At 34.3% G+C, this 9,472-nt stretch overlaps 1 long non-coding RNA gene across 1 annotated transcript; it reads left to right on the forward strand.

Annotated features, from left to right (window-relative positions):
- Positions 1-471: 471 nt before the first annotated feature.
- Positions 472-8,365, forward strand: LOC109118493. Its single transcript, XR_002025815.1, has 3 exons — positions 472-697; positions 1,229-1,383; positions 8,304-8,365. It is a non-coding gene; the product is annotated as an uncharacterized LOC109118493 (long non-coding RNA).
- The last annotated feature ends 1,107 nt before the right edge of the window (positions 8,366-9,472 follow it).

Raw genomic sequence — 9,472 nt, forward strand, 5'->3', positions numbered from 1 at the left:
TAAATATTACAAGATTTCATTTAATAAGTTTTAAGTTCCATTTTCACTAACAAGATAAGAGAGGTTTTCATTCCTCTCCAGACCCAAAAATATTAACCTTTAAAACTATTGTTTAACATTAAGCAATGACATTACAGAAACAAATAATATTGGTAGAAATTGACAGCCTCAGTATAATAAAAATACTATTAAAATGAGTATACCAGGTTGTTTCAAATTATATATTTAATGAATTTATTATTATTATTTTCTCTAGTACAGTACTGTACATTGAAAAAAATCACTTGGGATTGCTTTGAAGTGAAAGGTTTTCCTCCCATTATGAATTATGTATTTTCTACATCTCCCTTAAATCACTATGGAATTATAGAAGATTTCAAATATTGAATTTTCCAGAAAATTGAGTATTTGTCTCATGAGATAAAAGAAATATAGTCACCAAGGAAAGTTTCTTGAATCTTTTGTGGGGGTACTAGGGATCGAACTCAGGACTTTGTTGTGAGAAAGTTGAATGAATTTATAAGTAATACATTTTATCACAATATAGGATGTGGTAACATGAAGCTGATATAGCATTGATTTTAGTAAATAATCTTATTGTACATATGCAGTTTTTCACCAGCATATTCAATGGAGAAAGAAGAGTCAAGTAGAGAGAAGAGCTATTTGAAGAAAAGGAACAAAGAAAGGTGGATGGGTGAGTGAAAGGGAAGGAGTGGAAGACAATGCCATGGAATGGCATATTTTCCTTTCCGTGCAGGATACTTTATATGTACCGAAACGAGGCCGGGGGTGGCACCACTGAGGTAAATCCCTAGCCCTAAATGTGTTTCTGGCCGAGAAGATTCACACGGAATCATCCCAGTGCCTAACACTTTCTTTGGAGTTTTAGTTCAACTTTGAAAAATCTGATCCTAGAGTGGCCTGTGTTCACATATGGGGGTTTGTCGGGTGCAAGGCAGCAGAAAATAGAATGCTGAGATGAGAATGGTTGCTACCAGAATATGCTTTACATAGTTCGGCTTCAAAGAATTCCCATCCAATGTGAACACATGAAATTAAAAATTTAATCACTATGAGCTCTGTTTTATGCTCTATATCACACAGAGAGAAACTGAAATACATGCTACATAGAGTAAATATTACACAGTGATTATTGAGTAAAAAGCTGACAAGCAGCAAAATAGCAGAGCACATTTGATCCCTTCAACCTCTCCTTATTCCACAGATATATGTGTTAAATTGAGGATAGCTGGGCTGGATGCTTTTCCACTGAGAGTGCCCCTGCCCTCTGAAAACTGAACCGATACATGAAAACCAGGAGATATGGAGAACCTGTGCAATCAGGGAACAATGGCAACTCTCTCGTCAAGAATAAATACGGTGAGGATTGGAGCTAGGTGCTGGGGAAGGAAAGATCCTTAATTTAAGCCCCTGGCTCTTCCACTAGACTAACCCAAACCATGTGAACCATATCTTGATTAATTCTCATAAGCAGGTGTGAGAATGAGCCTTTACAGTCATCTGCATATCCCTCTCTTAGTTTGAATATTCCTACTCTGAATGATGATCCTTAAAGTATAAATTGTACTCCCATTCATTAGTATAAACTTGCCTGTTGCATTTGGACCTTGTACAAGTACAATCCAACGTTTTTGCTTGGCATTTACTTCATCAAATTTTTATTTAATATTTTGAAATTTGAATTGTGATATTTATAACATTGAGCAAGTTACTGAACTTCAGTAAGCATAGGTTTGCTCAATGTTAAATTGAAAGTAACAATACCTACATTATAATACTGTTTATTTATTGATTGATTGATCCTTTTCTTTATTAGTACATGTTTGTAGACATGCTGTTTACATAGCTTGTGGGGGTCTATTCATGTACACAATACAATCTTAATTCCTTTTTCATCCTTTAGATTTAAATTGAGCACACTGGTGAGTCACAGTCTTTTCTAACACTTGTTGAACAGTGTCTGGGTTTGTGTAGAAGTAGGAGCTTCTTCTTTCATTCTTTGTTTATAAGGAATTGGAGTGGGGTTGGACAAAACTTATGAATCAATCAGTTGTTACAGAACGACATTCCAATGAGCTGTGTAAAAGAACTGGAAACAGATTGAAGTTCCTTGGTTCATGAAGCCCTATAAATGATTGAAGTCAAGAATTTCGTTATTATGAAATTTAGTTCATGATAGTTTTATTGACCTGTAGCTGCCCCTGATTATGTTACTTATTGTGTTCTCCTTAGATCTTGAAAGAGAAATATAAAACATGGACATTTGTAAAAATGCCATGAAATACAATAGACAGTTTTAAAAAGAAAGCGTTTGTGTGTGTATACATGTATAAGTATGGGTACAAATACACATTTTTGTATTGATGTATATATATTTGTCTGCACAGTGAGTATGTGGGAATGCAAGATAAAAGAAATGGTGGTTAAACATATTTATGCTAGTGGGGATTGTGTGGTGAGCAGGAGTGTGCACTAACTGGAGGTTAAGACAGTACTAGTTGCCAACTAGATTTTTGATATATTGTATATACGTCACACATCAAACATGTCAATTCATACCCACCAATTGCCACTCCCTGTACCTGCACAAGTCTGAGGAGCGCGACTTTGTTTCTCCTTTCCTGATGATTGTGATGTTCGATCCGGTTGCCTCCTCCTCGATCCGAGATCCACTCCAGGCAGGCGTCCGATGTCTCCACCGAGGTCTCCTCTGAGCTCTTGTCTGGCAGGTTGCCATAGAGCTGTATGGGTCACCGAGTGGGACAAGCTAGTCTTCTGCACTCTCTCTCTTTTATATCATTCTAACTGGGGGTCTGTGGCACTGGTTTGGGTTTTATCACTTCACACATATTGGGGCTGTTTGAGTAGCTATTGGTGTTGCACACATCATCGGGCTTCACACGTTGAATTTAGATAACATGGTTACAGCCATCATAGGGTGATCCTGTTGGGTTAGATATCACTGTTACTCTTGGGGGATCACATATCAGGTTTCCCACATTGTCATTCTTGGTGGGTGTCACTCTCCACTCTTGGGAACACACTGATATTGTACTCTGTTTGGGAGGCATTGTGTGCTCTGCATCCTATACACTGACCTGTGCTGTCTACAAATTGGCAGGATTGTCTTCACAGGATTTTTTCAGTGCAAAGGAATGTCATGATAATATTCCTCTTTTCACAAAGATACGTTGGATAGGCCTAAGCTTTTCTTTAAAAGGCAATGTTATATAGTAGACAAGGACAGAGTGTCTGGACGCAGGATGCATGGGTTCGGAATGTACTATTGTTTATTCCTTTAAATGCTTTCTGTATTTATAAAGTGGGGACAATAATACCTGTGTCTTGTAGAGGCTTTGTGAGCATTAAATTATATATGTAAAGTTCTTAGGAATGTACCAGCTACATAACCAAAACTACAGAAGTATTCAAAATCGACTAGTGGTGGGACTGTGTCTGAAAGGCCTATTCTATATTGAGAATGCATTGGGGGAGCCTGGTGTGGTGGCACACACCTGTAATCCCATCACTAGGGAGTCTGAGGCAGGAGGATTGCTGTGAGTTCGAGACCAGCTTGGGCTACATAGTGAGTTCCAGGTCAGTCTCAACTATGCAGTGTGACCTTGTCTCAAAAAAAAAAAAAAAAAAAAAAAAAAAAAAAGGAAAGACAATGTACTGTGTTTTGTAGAAAGTCTTAGGGCATTCTTTTTTGGCTTTTTCTTATTGTTTTTCTTTTCTGTCATTGAGTTTACTGGTACTTTTTAACTATACAGTACAGTAACATTTATCATTCATACCTTGTACCTTTACATGACACATCTTGGTTCTCATTTTTACCCATATCCCTGCCCTCCCTTCACCCTCTCCACCCTCCCCTATTTGCAAAGACTTTGTTTCCATTTTTTCCTCTTCTCATATCCTTTCTTTCCCTGTATTTCCTTTCCTACTTCCCTTACTCCTTTAGCCCTTTTCTTCCCATTTCACATTGTCAATTATACAGTTTGAATCTTATTTACACTTTTAGTTTTTCACACCAGAGAAACTATTCAGCATTTACATGTATGTGACTTATTTATTTCACTTTAAGAGTATGGCCTCAATATACATCAATTTTTCTATGAATGACTCTAGTTTTTCATTCTTTATGGCTCAGTACTATTCCATTTTATAGAAAAACCACATCTTTATCCACTCTCCAACTAATAGGCAAATGGGCTGTTTCCAAGTTTTAGCTATTACAAACTGTGCCACTATAAATATGGGTTAAAAGAATAGCTGGGTCAAATGGAACCTCTAGTCCTAGTCCCAGCTCTTTCAGGTATCTCCATAATGATTTCCATAGTAGTTTCACCAGTCTGCACTCCCACCAACAATGAAGAAGGGTTCCTTTCTCCCACAGCTCTGCCAGCATTTGTTACTGGTTGATTTCTTGATAGCAGCCATTCTTTGTGGGGTGAGGTGAAATTTCAGTGTTGTTTTCACCTCCATCTCTCGAATGACCAGTGATGTGGAACATTTTTTCATATATTTACTTGCTGCTTTTACTCCTTTGAGAAATGTCTGTTCACTTCAGATGCCAATTTTTTATTTGAATTGGGTCTTTATATTTGGGGGGGTTGATTATTTTGAGTTCTTTATATATTCTAGATAACAGTCCTTTGACTGAAGAGCATCTGGTAAACAATTTTTCCCACATTGTAGGTTGTCTCTTAGTACTATTAAAAAAAAAAAAAGTCATGCTAAGTGTCCACTGAAGTACCTCTTTCTTTTTTAAGTAAGAAGAGAAAAATAATTTTCTAATTTGGCTATGTGGGATAGAAGAGATAATTTAATACTAAAATATCTTGATAAAAAATTACACACAATATGTTGAATTGACATCTCTTCGCTATTACTTTCTAGTTTCTATTTCTCCTGAAACAACATCTTCTATTTTCAGAAAACAATATGGAGTGTTTAAAATGTGTAAATCTTATGATGGAAAGTTGCTTGAGAATCATAACACCCATCTTAGAGAATATGTGTAATGAACAGTGTAAAGTGCACTTTCAAAATAAATGGAAATACCTCAGATAGCCAAATAAATGCAAAGCAATTAATTATTGTTGAAAAAATATAGAGTAAATATAAAGTAAAGCTATATAGAGAAAGATGCACTTATTGCACATATTAAGTATTTAGTGACAGAAACTTCAGGGTTCTTTTTTCCATGGCTTATAATACCGGAATTAGCTTGTTTAATAAACTATTTAAAGTAGATGCCAAGATCATGGAAAAAAACTTCTGATATCCTTCTTTTACATTCTAAAAACTATTAACTATTTAATTTTTAATCACCTGAAAAATTTTTAATTCCTTTGCCCATATTTCTTGGTAATTTTTAAAATAGTAAGCTTATAGACAAGTTTATACCTGATCCAGCCCATTTCAACTCCTGAATATGTATTCTAAGGAGAATGTAATGTGTCCTTGTTATTAGTTTTAGGGAAACATAACATTGAATTCCACTTTAGGTAGTCTGTAAAGGGCTTTTATTTTAAAAATAGTGATCCAAGAATGGTGTTTGACCTGCGGCATATCTGAAATGAAATAATGGTGACGTGCGTCAAAATGGACTATTCTGTTACCTAAAATGTTTCCCCAAATTTCCCACTGGTAAAAAGTGATATTTTGTTCTGAAAAGTAGGTCCACTCTGGTGGGAAAAGGCAGAGTCATAAGATCATCACTTCTGTATTTCATAAGATCTTAAAGTACCAAAAACAAAGCCACATTTTTTTCCATTTGAGAACTAAAGTTAAAATGTCTTCAAAAACAAAAATAAGGTAAAAACATTATTGTTTTTACAATTTGGGGTGAGAACTAAAAAATCTTGATGATTAGACGGGGCAAACAAAATAATAGTTCACTTTTATAATATCTGTCTCTTTGTGACAAAATGATCATGCTGTGTGTCACCTTAAGATATCCGTGGGCATGAAAGCAAGTTCTGAACTTCTGAGCTGCTCTTAGACAATCTGTCAGTCTTGGGCCAGTTAGCAAGCCTCAATTTCTCCATCTGTACATCACAGATTTGAAATAATAATTAAAATATGGTAATAAAAAAACATGACTTTTATGTAGAAGAGCTTCAATAAAGGTTAACACTGTAAAAGATACTGTTTGCCCTGAGTCACACAGAAGATAAATTAAAAAACAGATGATTGTGATTCTCTGTCCCAGTTCAAAACAGTGGTTCCTAAAAGATATTCATGAAGTTTAGAGATGAGAATTTATCTGTTCAAAAAGCTGTTGTTTCTCCTATTCCTTTTCCACTTCTCTCACATAAAGAAAAAATATTCTCCAAATGCAAATAACATAATGCAAAAAGGTCAACCCTTTGAATAAAACACTTACTATGTCTCTGTTAGTCTCCCATACTCTCTATGGTCTATCTCTTCCTCATCTATAAAGTGAGTTAAGAGCTTAGCACATGACTTGTATGCTCTACATTCTCAATAAATGATATGTTTTCTCCAATATCATTTGGTTAATTATGGAATTGGAGATTTTTGACTCACAGAAAATAATAAAAATAAAAATACTAATTAGGTAAATATGAATTAGTAAGTTAGCAGAAAATTAATATTACAATAAAATCCTACACCATCCCATAATATCTCCAAATACCAAAGCTGTGTACTTTATGTGTTATAGTGACTTTTTCAAGTTTGATTTCTAGCTGTCAGTCAAAATACTAACTTTAATTTCATAGTAACTGTCACTGAAATTTAAGATGAGCTTCATTAAATTTTATTGAAAAGCATCCTTCGTTGTACAGGTGCCATTCAAAACTAATGAATAATGGGGGTTTTTCATGTTAATCATAAAATATAGAAATCTATCCAGTACAATTTAGACATAAACATCTATCTTCCAAGGTGATGTGATTATCTACCTTACATTGTAATTGTTTTTCTGTGAAAAAAATTACAGTTTAACCCATACAACATCTATATCCTGTGCCTTGAGCTTATTCACAAGGTATGTGTCTGCCACCAAAATAACATGCCAAAACTAAAACAGATGCCATTACTTATAAGATGAGGCTTTGAGTTTTGCAAAAGTGAAACACCAATCTAATTCAAAAGAATCCTAAACCCCTCTCCCCTAAATAAGTTTTCTGCCAAGAGGAATACAATGCTTTCAGAAAATAATCACCTCAAGGAAATCCTAGGGGAATAAGTTTAATACATTGTTTCATAGCCTCTGTGCACTGCCTCAGCATAAGATAGCAAGAAAATTAAAAGATTGGTATTGTGTATGGAAGACACCGTCTTTCTTTCAATACTTTTAAATGAACCTACCTCATTTTTATTCATGGAAGGAAAACACCTACACACTTCTATGAAGCCAAAGTCAATGGAAATATCCACATATCCAAACTAAGGATTTTTGTCAGAGGGAAGAAATGTCAGAGGAAAAATTCTTAACATGGAACAACTTCATATTCTTTTTAATTTGACAGTGTTTCCTTTGCTAAAGTAAGTGGAATGACAGTCTCCAAACTCATAAGTAAAAAACATTACATTTTATTCTGAACCTGCTTAACTATTCAGAAAGTAGGAAATCTAGAGATTTTCATATATCAAGTGGGAGACATTTCTTTTTATTTATAACTGAATAAATAACTAAATAATAATAAGCACAGCTAGAATACCATTTTCAAATGCAAGGAAGACAAGGTTCAGCACAATAACAGCAAGTATGTGGAAAAAGTAGTATATTTTATATTGTTTGTCAGTACCGATATAGGTGCTTGGAGAAACTTTTTTTTTTAACTGCAGATTGACACTTCACACTGAGATGCATCTCCAGCTCATTATGTATTTGCTTATTTATTTACTTTTGAGATGAATTTTCACAAAGTTGCTAAATTGCCCAATGTATGCTTGGAATTTTCACTAATTTTGTTTATATTAGGTAGTTTTCACTCAATATCAATTCATTTTTCAATTTAATTATATATATATATATGTGTGTGCTTTTGTGTGCATGTGTGTGTGTGTCTGTTCCTATGTAATAAGTTTGAAACTTTATTTGGTATAACTTCACATTTTTGGTATTCAAAAATAATTTTATTTTAACACAGCACAGTAAATAAGCAATCTGTATTACTCCTTAGAGTGTATAACATATAAATTATTCACATTTAAAAATTAAGAATGGAAAGCCTCATATGCAGGAACTATTTAAAATGTATACCTAATTTTAATCTGTTTTTGATGGTATGTACTACCAGCTTTATACATCTGGATGAACAGACATGATACACATCAGCTCCAGATGCTTCCTTAACACACATGGTGAGTAAGTAGCTCACTCTTCACTTTGGTCATAGAGATCCCATGTGCTGAGACAAAGAGCAGATCCTGAACTTTACCTTCTATAATGTTGGGGTTACAGGACTGTGCCATCAGGCCTGGCTTGGAGGACATTTTTTTGAGATATCTATTAAATTAGTAATAAAAAATTTTCAGACTCTTTCCTAGGAATTTATTATATGAATACATGTATTCATGTCTAGTTTATATTGGGCTTATATTCACTTGATTATAAGTTCCTATATTAAACATAAGGCCATGAAAGCCAGATTTTGCTTTGTTTAATGTGTTATAGTTCCAATCCCCAGTTTTGAAAAGAAAGATCCAGTGACTTTTAACAGGCAGTCAATAGGTGTTTGCTGCAAATCCAGCAGGGAACCTGCAATCAATGTCCTCAATTGTAAAGATTTCTCAAATGCACTCTGGTATTCTTCAAAATAATTTTTTCAGTGTATACCCTGGACTGTGAAAGCATTAAGAACTTAAAATAATTTGTAGTACTAGAACTACAGAAACAACACTCAAGTAACAAAATCAGCCTTATGTGAAAATGGTAGGAAGTATGTTCATTGTATAGATCTAAATTATGATATTTTGACTAGGAACATGAATAGTTCTACGGCTGTTTTGTGTCTTAAACTTAACTAAGCCCTTTGCTCTTGAGTTTTCATATTTTTATCTGTAAAATTTGCAGGATGTGGGCTGGGAATTCTCTGTTTCCATCAAGCTTCAAAATAGTCCATTCTATGACTTTATATATTACAATGTCAGCAATCTTGCCATCAATGATGAGGTTCCCCTTCAGAGGCTAGATGACAGAAACTAACCTAACAAAAAATATTTATAATTTTTTCCTCTCTTCTTCTGTCATGTAAATACTTCCAAAAATAATTTTTTTTTAAAAAAATGGCATGGGTAATTCTCTAAATGCAGTTTTTCTTCCCTTTCTTCCTTATTTCTCATCACTCACATTTTCATAGTTTTCCGTGTCCAGTTCCGAACCCAATCAACAAAGAGTAAAAATATTTCCTCTGCATGAATTACCCATATACAACTTGTTAATTGAACAAGGAAACAAATATGTACA

This window comes from Fukomys damarensis, unplaced genomic scaffold, assembly GCF_012274545.1.
Source record: "Fukomys damarensis isolate Sample0158 unplaced genomic scaffold, DMR_v1.0_HiC HiC_scaffold_36, whole genome shotgun sequence".
In the NCBI taxonomy this organism is placed as follows: Eukaryota; Metazoa; Chordata; class Mammalia; order Rodentia; family Bathyergidae; genus Fukomys; species Fukomys damarensis.